The sequence below is a fragment of the Triturus cristatus genome, chromosome 11 (assembly GCF_964204655.1).
Source record: "Triturus cristatus chromosome 11, aTriCri1.1, whole genome shotgun sequence".
Classification (NCBI taxonomy): domain Eukaryota; kingdom Metazoa; phylum Chordata; class Amphibia; order Caudata; family Salamandridae; genus Triturus; species Triturus cristatus.
Genome location: NC_140594.1, coordinates 537,649,896 through 537,663,516, shown reverse-complemented (window position 1 = coordinate 537,663,516; position 13,621 = coordinate 537,649,896).

Here is a 13,621-nt window from a genome sequence, read left to right as displayed (position 1 = left end):
GAGCTACTGCTCATGCACCTCCGACACCCAAGAAGGCCACAAAACCCACTGCCACCACCCACAGGACCTCCCCCGGACCATCCCTCCTACTACCACTGAGGCAGCGCACAACAGGACAGCGGACCTTCCAAACACGGCATGGCCCCTCAGCTACACAATAGCTGAACGTAGCGAGATGTGGCAACCAAACATGTTTGAAGTCACCCACCAATAATAATGCACACAATACCAAGAGCACAGGGTGACATATTGGCGCTTGCGGCCCGGGTGGCGGCATCACTTGAACAGGGACAACCGCATCAATTGATTCCTCATACAGCCCAGGACGGAACCACACCCAGAGCACCTGAGTCATTGTTCCTAGCCTCACGCAGGACTGGCATACACCAGGCCAGCCCAATCTGTTTACACATACAGGGAGGAACAACAACGCTACATGACCCAGCTTTTCATTATAGTGCTCTGCTGCTCACAGGTCCTGACGGCTGGTTTACACCCACACCACACCCATCAAGCACAGGCATCACAGGACACGTAAACCTGCCAATAAAAATTACCGGACGCACGTGCTCCACGCCAATTCCATTGCAGACTTGGTGCACGGGATGCACTGCAGCCGGCATAGGCACTCCGCCACGGGACGGTGAATTTTGGCCCACTGAGGTAAGGGCATTGTAAGTGCTGAGCGGGTGTGCAGCCTACGATGATGCCCCGTCCAGTTGGTCTGCACAGCTCATATTTTGTGTGCCCTGCTGGACCGCAGTGTAGGCCTGAGCCATCAAACAGCGGAGGCCTAGCACCACATACGTGGCCTCACTGGTCACTGAGTTAGTGGCACCGCAAGTGCTAGGCGGGTGTGCAACCTGCGATGATGATGGGTGCACTGGCATGTCCTCTGCCATGGAAAAATCAAGATGCAGCACCAAATGTGAGACCTGTTGGCCCTCGGAGCGGGTCTGCATGATATGCAGGGTGCCCTATCTGCGAAAAGGTGAGCAGTGAGACCTGGGTGCGCAGGGGCAGACAGACACCTGTGGGTGGCGGGAGTGGATGGGGTGCAGCAGCCTCGGTGTGCAGTGGTGGGACAGCGATTTAGGCGTGCGCAGTCATATATACTCTGCCATTCCTCATTCTGTACTATGTTTCAGATGGGGGAGCTTGAGGGCTCCATTAGGTCCCGGCACGTGGTTGGAGGCACAGCGGTGGCTTAAAGGTGAGTTGTGAGGGTTTCGTCCACAGTGTGGGCACTCACTGTCCCTCCTCATCTCTTCCTTTCTCTCCCTCACACTCTTTCTCTCTCTCTTCCTCTCTCTCACACTGTTTCTCTCTTTCTCTCTCTCTTCCTCTCTTTCTCACTCTTTTTGTCTCTCTTTCTCTCTCTCTCACTCTCACTCTTCCTGTTTCTCTCTTCCTCTTTCTCACACTATTTCTCTCTTTCTCTCTCTTCCTCCCTCTCACTGTTCCTCTCTCTCTTTGTCTCTCTCACTCTTTCTCTCTGTCTTCCTCTCTTCCTTTCTTTTTCTCTCTCTCTCTCACTGTTTCTCTCTTTCTCTGTCTTCCTCTCACTCTTTCTTTCTTTTTCTCTCTCTCTTCCTCTCACTCTCTCTCTTTCTCTCATTTGATGGACGCATGACACACAATCTTATCTTGCTTTTTGTCTAACAGGCTGTGATTCACGGATTGACGTTCCCCCTGTACACGGAACTCCTGCCACTCAGTGCCACCAGAGCTGAACGCGTCTGCAGCCTGCGATGATGTGTGGCCATCCTGACAATCAACACCCAATCTGAATTGTGAGCTCTGCTTTACAGCGTGTACGCCTGAGAAGGTTGCTTCGGCACATGGTGTACCCTCTTACACACACGCCGGTGGTGGAAGGTGAGCAGAGAGGCTTGTTTCCACAGCAGCAGGCAGTCACCTGTGGGTGGTGGGAGTGGATAGTGTGCAGCAGCCAGGGTGCACAAGAGCGGACAGACACCTCCGGGCACTGGGAGTGGATGGGGTGCAGCAGCCTGGTTGCGCAGGAACGAGCAGTCACCTCTGAGCACTGAGAGTGGATAGGGTACAGCAGCCTGGGTGCACAGCAGCAGACAGACACCTCTGGGCAGTGGGACTGGATGGGGTACAGCAGCCTGGGTGCGCAGACACGGGCAGACACCTCTGGGAAGCAGGAATCGATGATGTGCAACAGCCTGAGTGCGTAGGCCAGACAGACACCTCCGGGCGACGGGAGTCGATGGGGTACAGCAGCCTGAGTGTGCAGGGGCAAAACAGAGAATTACACGTGTGCAGTTGTATGTACTCTGCCATTACTCTTTCCATACTATGTTCCAGATGACTAAACTTGAGGGCTGCATTATGTCAAGGCACATGGTTGGAGACACACAGGTGGCAGAAAGGTGAGCAGAGAAGAATTTCTCCACAGTGTCAACACTCTCTCTCCCTCTCCATCTCTTCCTTTCTGTCACTCACACTCTTTCTCTCTCTTATTCTCTATCTCTTCCTTTCTCTCTCTCACACTTTCTCTCTTTCTCTGTCTCTTCCTCTCTCTCTCATTCTTTCTTTCTCTCTCTTCCTCTCTCTCACTCTTTCTCTCTCTTCTTCTCTCTTACACTGTTTCTCTCTTTCTCTCTTCCTTGTATCTCACTCTATCTCTCTTTCTCTCTCTCACTCTTTCTCTCTTTCTCTGTCTTCCTCCCTCTCTCACTCTTTCTTTCTTTCTTTCTCTCTCTCTTCCTCTCTCTCACTCTTTCTCTCTCTCTCTCTCTCTCTCTCTCCTTTGCTGGACGCATGACGCACCACCTTATCTTTCTTTTTGTCTTGCAGGCTGTGATTCACAAATTGTGCAGTTGTATGTACTCTGCCATTACTCTTTCTAAACTATGTTTCAGATGACTAAACTTGAGAGCTGCATTATGTCCCGGCACGTGGTTGGAGACACACCGGTGGCAGAAAGGTGAGCTGTGAAGATTTTCTCCACAGTGTCAACACTCACTCTCCCTCTCCATCTCTTCCTTTCTGTCACTCGCACTCTATCTCTCTCTTATTCTCCATCTCTTCTTTTCTCTCTCTCACACTTTCTCTCTTTCTCTGTCTCTTCATCTCTCTCTCATTCTTTCTTTCTCTCTCTCACTCTTTCTTCCTCTCTCTTCTTCTCTATCACACTGTTTCTCTCTTTCTCCCTTTCCTTGTATCTCACTCTTTCTCTCTCTCACTCTTTCTTTCTCTGTCTTCATGTCTCTCGCACTCTTTCTTTCTTTCTCTCTCTCTTCCTCTCTCTCACACTTTCTCTCTTTCCCTGTCTCTTCCTCTCTCCCGCATTCTTTCTTCCTCTCTCTTCCTCTCTCCCACTCTTTGTCTCTCTCTCTCTTCCTCTCTCTTACACTGTTTCTCTCTTTCTCTCTTCCTTGTATCTCACTCTTTCTCTCTTTCTCTCTCTTACTCTTTCTCTCTTTCTCTGTCTTTTCTCTCTCTCTCACTCTTTCTTTCTCTTTCTCTCTCTTCCCCTCTCTCACTCTCTCTCTCTCTCCTTTGCTTGACGCATGACGCACCATCTTATCTTTCTTTTTGTCTTGCAGGCTGTGATTCTCTCTCCTTTGCTGGACGCATGACACACCATCTTATCTTTCTTTTTGTCTTGCAGGCTGTGATTCACAAATTGTCGAGGGATGACACTCCATACCTCTACCTACTTTTATTTTGTTCTTTTGTTTAAATAAAATGTTTTATATGTAAATCCATCCATGACTAAGATTCTTATTTATCCAACCTCATAAGCATCTTCCTATTAATAATTGTAAGACATTAGCCAATTTTCTACGTTCAATATTCCCTAACGTGACTGTCACATTTGTTTGTGGGGGGTGGGGGTGAGGGGGGATGGCTGACAAGGAGCTGCTGCTGGGGGGTGTCAGAGCAGTGTTGGGTGTCTGACCTGCATGATCGTTGGTTCCATTGCATCTGTTCCCAGAGACTTTTGAGCCGGCGGGCTGGCTCGTAGATGAAGAGCTGCGAGTTGACTGGCTGGAACAGCTGTGGGCCGACAGGTATAGGAAAAGGTGTGGACCGTCGACTTCCAAAGGGATAGCTGAGGAACAGTGATGTGGGGAGAGGGAGCATGAAGGGGGTATCTCGCAGAGAGAGACCTGCGGTGTATTTCCAGTCTTGGCTTCACATATACAACTGTGGGCCCGAGAAGTCGCACCCAAAGAGCTGCAAGCTGACCGGTGGTTCGCAGAGGAAGACTTGCGGGCCCAAGAAGGGTATTGGGGGTATGCTGGTGATGTGGGAAGAGGGTGCGTTACCTGCTGATGTGGGGAGAGGCAGCGCAAAAGGGGTATCTCGCACAGACAGAGCTCCGGTATGTTTTCAGAGTTTCATCGGACAGATGCGAGCTGATGGACTGAATCACAAAATGACTTTTCAATGCTCATATAGTGTGGCTTATCAACAGTTCACACCCAGCCTCGCAGAGGGACAGCTGCGGCCGGTGGGCTCGACTTTCAGGGGGAGAACTACAGGCCGTCCGTTCCCATAGGAACAGCAGTGTACTAGCTCGCAGAGGTAGAGGCACAGCAGCGTACTAGCTCGCAACGGTAGGGAGCTGCGAGCTCACGGACTAGCTTCTAAAGGCATAGCTGCAAAGTGGTGATGTGGGGAGAGGGAGTGTGAAATGTGAATCTCGCACAGACAGAGCTCCGGTATATTTTCAGTATTGCCTCGCAGAGGTAAAACTACGGAGAGATACGAGCTGACGGACTGAATCACAAAATGGCTGCCAACACTTCCGAGTCTCAACAGTTCGCAGCCACTGAGTCGCAAGCTCGTGCTTGTAACGCCTTAACCAATCAGATATCAGAATTCTCAAATATTGATATCTGTACAATATGATATTTCTCAAGGACAACTGAACGAATTTACCCCATTTAAACAAAAGCGTGCTTTCTGGACCACGACCTTTCTCCCTGCCAAATGTGGCACGTCCACTCGCAAAGAGGCACAACAGTGTACTAGCTCGCAAAGGTAGAGAGCTGCGAGCCAACGGACTGCCTTCTAAAGGCATAGCTGCGATGTGGGCTTCACTATATTAAATTGCCCCCGGGAGCTTTGTTTTATATTTTCACTCGATGCGTGGCACAAGATGGCTGCTAACACTTCCTGGTTTGAAGTACTAGCAGCCAATCAGAGGACACTTCCTGGTTTGAAGTGTTAGCAGCCAATCAGAGGCAAGCTCATGCTCGGGAGTTAGGCTCCGCCCAGATATATATATTTTACCCTTAATATCTCAAAAACTACTGAATGGATTTACACCATTTCAAGAAAAGCGTGCTTCCTGAACCAAGACCTTTCTCCCTGCCAAATTTGATGTAATTCTGTTCAGCAGTTTGACTTGTAGCCTTGTCTAAAGTTTCCTATGGAAAATGCATTGAAAAATCACGTTTTGGGACACCCCCTTTTTTCTCAGCCCCCCCCTTGACCAATCATCCCCAAACTTTCAAGATAGGAGCTGATCAAAAAAGAGAAACTTTTTAAAGAATTTCATAAAAATTCGTCAAACTACGCCAAAGTTATAAGCACATGAAAAAATGCTTTTCCTATGGAAACGTGGTCCTAACTATAACTATCTACTGGCTAATGATATATATAATACAGTCAGCTCCTATCCTGAAAGTTTTGGGGTGATTTTCCAAGCGGGGGCCGAGGAAAAAGGGGGGTCCCAAAACGTGTTTTCCCCATGTTATTTTCCATAGGAAACTTTAGACTCGGCTACAGCCCGAACTGCTGAACGGAATTACACCAAATTTGGCAAAAAGGTATCCCTTAGTTCAGAAATAGACCTTTTTGTTAAATGGTGTAAATCCATTCAGTAGTTCCTGAGGTATTCAAAAAATAAAAAGTTTCGATATCTGGGCGGAGCCTAGCCCTCCGAGCACGAGCTTGGCTCTAATTGGCTGCCAACACTTCAAACCAGGAAGTGTTGGCAGCCAGCCATCTTGTAACTCAGACAGAGGGACAAATAAGAGTGGTGGGCAGTGAATACAAGCATTGGCATCTCGCCAGGAAAATTCGAAAACTTTTGTGAAGTTCTTGCGCAGGTACTTGACTTTGGGTGTCTATTGTCTCGGCTTTCCAGCGGTGCTGGGAGTGCACCCCGCCCTTTAACTTGAAGCCTCTCGGCAGCGTGGGGCTGACGGTGATAGAGTGCCGCAGTTAGCTCGCTCTCTCAGGCTGCCCCAGCAGCTTTTTCATAATATTATTGCAAGCGGCCATGAGAAGGGCCCAGACGCGCGCTAATTGGAAGGACACATAACCCCGGGGCGGGTGGGAGGCAGTGGTGGGACCTGGGGATGGGGTTGCTGCGGAGATGCTGTCAGTCACAGAAACCTGATCCAGGAGTGGGCAACACCCCTCTTCCTAGGTTTGGCAGCTCCCTGGACTTGAAGCGAAGCCCGGAAACCTGAGCCGTGACCGGCGGCCTGCCAGAGGGTAGAGCAGGGAGCACTGTACCTCCTGAGGCTGAAGGGGGCACTGTGGTAATGGGTAAGGGTAGGTATCTATGTTTTGCAGCACTGCATTATCCATAGGCTTCAACCCCAACCCTGCAGAAGTGCACGCCGCACTGAGTCTTTGGAGTGATACCCGCAGTGCCTAGAACCAGAGCAGAAGTGCACAAAGAGCTCGTGAGAAGACCACCAAGTGCCAAGGAGCAGCGGGCGCCCCACAGTCGGCGCCAGGAGATGAGAACCAGATAGGCGCTAGGGGCTCTGTCCATGAAACTTGCACAATTGATTTCTTCAACTTTACTTCAAGTGCGAAAAGCCTTGCCATGTGGCTTATTCCTGAGCTCAAAGGTGTATGCATGTGTTTTTCTTTTTTTTTTTTTATTGAAGTCCACAAAAAAAAGAGATTTTTTTATAAATAATCTACAGTTCATTGACAAGAGTTCATCTCATTTAGCATGAAAAATTACAAAGATCTGAAAGAAAAAACAAATATCATACACCACGCATTATAGCAAAAGTTATTAACATCACAGTATCTACATAAAATATACTATATAGCATATAAAAAATGCTATTTCCCTTAATATCAATAACTGCGCTTGAATTTTTGTCAAAAAAAGTCCCCCAGATTCTGTTAAATCTTCTAATACCCCCTACTCGTTGCGCGAAAGTCCTCTCACTAGTTTTAACCCGTCTCATCTTATGTAGCCATTCAAAAAAGAATGGAATCTGCTGTGTACACCATTGTTGTAATAAAAGAGACCTAGCCACTGCCATAGCAATATATAGTAATTTAGCCACCTGGTCAGGAAAAGAGATATCAGGATCAAAACCGACCAAAATTAATTTCTCATTCACTACGATTTCAATACCACATTTGATCTGGAAATGGCTAAAAATCTCTTCCCAGATTTTGCAATCTTATCACAATAAACGATAACATGTGACCAATTAGCTGGAGAATGATGAATACATCTAAAACAATGTGGAGAATGATTAGGATACATTTTAGCAATAGAAGCAGGTGTACGATATAGTAACCACTTACTAAAAAATAGCATTCGACGCCAATTCGCCCCCGTAATGTAGAAAAATTAAATCTATTAATAGCAGACCAAACATTCACAGGCATTGCCTGATTTTCCTGCTCCAACCATTTTTTGATTGCCTTTTGACTAAGGTCCAACTTCCTATTTTGAGCGAGATGACGCTATCATACCCCTGTTTTTCTATCAGGCATGTCGACCAGTAATTCCTTTATTAACTGACTTTGCTGATCTAACTGAGTAATATCCAATTGAACCAGGAATTTATAAATAGATTTATATGACCCTAATAGGATGAAATTTCGGGTAACTAATTGAGACATTTCCGTCAGGGTGATCCAATTCCCATTTCTCCAAAAATCTGAGATTTTCGAGAACCCTGCCGCAGCCCAATTCACAACAAGATCTGAACCTTCTGTAACACCCGTCAGTGGAAGAATACAGGATAGTAAGGATGTTAAGTTGATAATGGGAATAGAATATCTTTTAAACAGAGCCTGACGTTTTTTAAAAAACCACTGCAGTGACTTATAACGAACAAATTTGGGAGATTTCAACACGTGTAGAGGTGTATCTGATTTTCTTTACAGATTAGATCCATAAATGTATTTATGAATAATTTTTTAACGTGAAGTTGAGTTGTGAATCTGGATAGGTACTGGGCAAAATAGGCATTATAATAATCTCTAAGGTTTGGCAGGGCAAGCCCTCCCTGATCCAGATCTTCATATAACGTGCTGAGTGCAATGCAAGGTGTTTTCTTGCCCAAATAAAAGCTGTAAACATTGATTCTACTCGAGTAAAAAATGAACCTGACAAAAAACATGAAATGGTTGAGAACAAAAAATTAAAGAGAGGAAGAACCGACATTTTGATCAAAGCTATTCGACCTAAAATGGATAATGGTAGAGAGTTCCATCGTGAGAACAATATTTGGACTCTTCGAAGAAGGGGATTAAAATTCAAATCATATAAATCCCTAACTGATGCTGAAAAAAACACACCCAGATATCTCTTTGGTCTTGTGTTAGTGCAAGAAGGAATGTCAGGATGTAGCTCCAGAGCTTCACCCCCACTTGTAGAATTTCCGTTTTCTTTTTGTTTATACGATATCCCCCTAAAATTTCAAAATCCTCAAAAAGCTGAAATACTTTGGATTGAACTTTAAGTTCAGGTTTTATAATAAGCATGATGTCATCTGCATATAATGTTAGTTTTGCCATTGATGGAATTGGGGAGGGAATTTCTGCACAGTTCCTCAATGCTATTGCCAAGGGCACGATGAAAAAGGCAAAAAGGACTGGCGATAAGGGACATCCCTGTCTTGTGTCTCGTTTTACTAAGATTGAGCCCGCCACTATGGTATCAATAATTACATTAGCTTTAGTATTGGAATATAAATTGCGAATCACAGATATAATTTTAGGCGAAACCCCAAAGTGTCCTAAAATAATAAACAGTGTCTCCCAAACCACCAGGTCGAATGCCTTTTCGGCATCTGATAACAAAACCAAAGCAGAAATCCTTCGTGTCTCAAAATATCTAAAGCCTCAATTAAATAATGTGTGTTAGTTGCTAACTGTCTGCCCGCGATAAAACCATTCTGATCCGGATGAATCAATTCTGCCGTGATATCATTAAATCGCACTGACAGAAGTTTCGTTACTATTTTGTAATCAGAATTTAGTAACGTTATCGGGCGATAGGAATTTGGATCTTTACTGTCCTTCCCCTTTTTCAAGAAACTTACTACGTTGCCTTGTCGAAAGGAGTCTGGTATTGTACCTCCCTCTAACATAGAATGTATTAATATGAGAAAAAAGTCACCGAATGCAGAAAAAAAGACCTTAAAAAATTCCAATGGAAACCCGTCTGGGCCACACGCTTTACCATTAGGTAGATCTTTTATAACTCTCTCAAGGTCCGCATTAGAAAATAGTCTAGCCATAAACTGTTGATCTACGTCTGAGAGCCTAGGTAATTCATTATTGTGTAAAAAGGCTTCTAGGAAAAAGGGGTATACCCTCTGATGTTGACCATATATATGTTCATAGTGCTTAAGCATTATATCCCCTATTTTAACTGGATCGTCTGTCTCTAAATCAGTAAGAGGACATTTTAGAGTTTTAATTAGGTTGGCGGCAGCATGTTCTTTAGCCTGCCAAGCCAAAAATCTGCCCGTGAAGTTGCTTTCTTCGTATATCTTTTGATACTGTTGCCGGAAAACAGCTTCACTCTGAGTATAGTAATTAGCACTAAGATCGCGTTTTACCTGAGCAAGCTGATATTGGTTAGTTCTGGATGGACTATAAAGCCTTATAGTGCTGAGTACTTGTACTTTCTGCTCTAGATTTTTCTTCTTAACTCTAAATTCCTTTAAGTTGGCCGCATCCTTTCCGATGATGATTCCACGGATAAAAGCCTTAAGCAAGTCCCAAACAATATTTAATGGGGCTGATTCATAGTTTCGAGTAAGAAATTCCTTAATCTCTACCTTTATAGAATTAACCCAAGGCTCATCATTTAAATATTGTCTATTAAAACCCATCACTTGGGAATTTTTACCGACTTTTCTATATAAATCTCTAAAATTATCATAACATGATCTGAAAATCCGTTAGGAAAAAATCTCTGCTGACTGAAACAAAGCTTTCTAGAGACCAAAAAAAAATCTATACATGATGAAGACTTGAATCTGCCTGACCAGCATGTAAATTCTGCTTTGGATGGAAAATTCAAACGCCATGGATCATGCACATCGAGTGTAGCCCCATAATTTTGCAAAATTTTCAATGATTTAGACATTTTGACCACTGTCATCTGGTCCTCAAGGATAGAAATCCGAGCCTCAGCTTCCTGAAGTCTTAGAGGGAAACCTAAAATTACATCCTCAATTTTCTCCAGTCGCTGATGTATAGCGGAGAGTTCAGCTCTATGAGTTTTTTTCAACTCCCGAACCTCCTCTAAAATTAGATTTAGCATGTCTTTAACCGTCATCTGGACCTCACTTGCTGACTCAGTATTCAGACTAATGACAGGACTTAAAGGATCCGAGGTATAAGGTAGCGGAGTGGCCAGTTCAGCCATCAACAGTGTATCTTCTGATGAGGCTGTCTTCTCTGCAGTCAATTGAGAATGTATTTTTAGTTTTGCCGGCGGATATACAGAGGAACCAGGTGGAGTAGAAATGCCTTCCATCTGAACCAAGACTTGTGCTGGTATGATGTTTCCTGAGCAAAATTCCTTTTGAACAGTGAGTCGCGATGAATCATCATCTTGATGAGAAATTGGCCCCAGCAAGGGTACAATGTTTGAACGCATATTCACTTGTGTAACAGCTTCAGAAGCTCCATGATTGACTATGGCGGACTTTGCACATAGTGGAGCAGAAAACGGTTGAGAGATCCCCGGGATCTCCTCATCGGGCTGCAGGTTTAAGGCAGGACTCGCAGTGGGTTGTGAGGTTGTTTTATTTTTTTTAAAAAAAAGGGAAAATTGTCTTGCTTCTTTAGCAGCTGCTTTTGCTTTCTTGGGGCTATCAGATCCAATGTTATCTGGTTGGGACAGAACCGGGCTGGCGATGATTAAGTTCATATCGGCCGTCGTCGTCATCGTATTTACTGGAATACTAGTTTGACTTAATGGCTCGGCAGAGGTTGATTCCTGTTCATCTGTACTCTCAAATGTGGAGTTAAATTCCGTGAATTTTTCAGAAGATTCCTTATCTGCTGTCCGAGCAACTTCTTTTGCTTCCTTAATCTGGAGGCGGCGAGCCTTAGCTTTAATACGAGCATTCAACAATTTGCCCATTTTACCCCGCTATTTCTCCGATACTAGATAACAGCTGCTTTCCTTAACCCAGCGGGAGAACGAGTCTCAATACTAAGTGGAGTATTGACCTTCAAAGAATATTCTCCCCTTTTTCTTAGGTGCATAGGTACTTCAAATGAGCGAGCGCCACCATATTGGAGATTTACCCGTAGGCAATGAAGGCAGAACAGGCAGTGCAAGGTGGTGCAGCCAGGGCAGGAACAAAGAGAAATAGTCTACTCAAAAAGTCTTCTATAAACCACCTAGCGTGTAATGAGTCAATAATTAACTTTGACACAAGCCTCACAGTTCCAAACCTTGGCCTCCTTTTCCTTTCCCCCCGGGGTCCAGCTCCTCTCTCACCGCCTTTCCCCCTATTTTTTTCAAAATTTTCTGCCTGGGAGGGGTGTTGTATATTGGATGGGCACTTGGCAGGACCGCTGCCTGAATCAGAAAATTATCAGTTTTTCCTCCTGGTCAATACCGGCTTATCCATAGCGAAGTAATAAAGGCAGTGTCAGCACATCGCCACCATAGCCACTGGCCGCTCACCCCACCGCCTCACCTCACCTCCATCTCCATCTTCCAGCTCCGGCGTTTTGCAGCGTTTTTGCAATTCAAAGAAGTTTTTTTTTCCGATGCTGCCGAGTCTTCACCCTTAGAAAAGCGCTTGAAGTAGGGGCACTCGAGGTCGCATACCGCTTTGGGCCTAAAAAGCCGTCCGTCAGGACCGTGGGAGCCTCTGCCTCAGCGTCAGCCTTCCACCCTGAATACACATGGAATCCACCATTGCTGGAGGGCGGGGCTTGGTTCACTGACGGCAATGCGGCGTGGCGCATAGCCACCGTCCGGCACGCCAACAAGCATGTGTTTTTCAATGTATTTACTTGCGTGCCAAGATCATTAGATATGTACGACACCAAAACAGCACCATCACACCTTTAGTAGTAGCGAGGGTGCCTTGTTCAGCACGCACCGACCACCCGTCTACAAGCACCTTTAAACTCGTTGCATAGCATCTATGGTGTTGTCAACGCAAAACTAAAGCACCAGCGGATTGCCACTTGTATTGTTGGGACTATGGGGTGGTATAAAAACAATTTCCCTTAACTCGCCATCACCCACTAGACATCCTCTTTGTCATCCACACAACCCCATATATATGCCACGGGTTCATGAGCAGTGAATGTGCACGCGAGCTGCAGGCTTTACCGCACCAGACGAGACGGAGTGCTGCACCTTACAGCTCACTAGCTTCTGACTGCTACTGCCACAAGTGTGCTCCATGTCTGTTTCCGTGACACATGGGTCTCAGGGCGCTGATCACTAGTGCTTAAGATAAACGCTTATTTTCCAAAATAAAGCATGTTTAAACACCGTAAAAGAGGCTGCGTGTGAGTACACGTGTGTCCCTGTTGTGCTCATGTCATTAAAATGCATTTGTCTTATCGCATTTTTGAACAGAGTTTGTGCACTGTTTGAATCTTACATTCTGTGCTGTTGGTACGAGTTTCTGTCTTGCATTATAAGACAAACTTTGTATTTCTGTGACATTATAATTCAACACAAAAAGATGATGAACGGAATGTTGAACATTGTCAAACATTCACCCCCAGTCACAGATCTGGGTTTAATCCATTGTTATTTGGTCACCACGCCATTCCAGTTTGGACCCAGTCATATGCAAATCAGTCTTGACCCTGCGCCCAATGGGAACAGTCCATCCCGAACTGCCAGACCAGGTCCTTCATGGACTGGAAACAAGCATAATATGACCAGTTTTGGGCTTTCAGCCCTCATCAGCCAGGGTAGCTTGACTACAGTGGCATAGCGAGCACGGGACCCACGTCTGGGCATACCCTTCCCAGTTAGGGTGAAAATGCAACGCAAAAAGATGATGGAAGGAATGTTGAACATTGTCAAACATTCACCCCCAGTCACAGATCTGGGTTTAATCCATTGTTATTTTGCTCACCACACCATTCCAGTTTGGACCTAGCCATATGCAAATCAGTCTTGACCCTGCACCCAAATGGAACAGTCCATCCTGAACTGCCACACCAGGTCCTCCATGGACTGGAAACAAGCATACTATGACCGGTTTCGGGCTTTCAGCCCTCATCAGCCAGGATAGCTTGACTCCAGTGGCGTAGCGAGCATGGGACCCATGTCTGGGCATACCCTTCCCACTTTGGGTGAAAATGCAACACAAAAAGATGATGGACGGAATGTTGAACATTGTCAAACATTCACCCCCAGTCA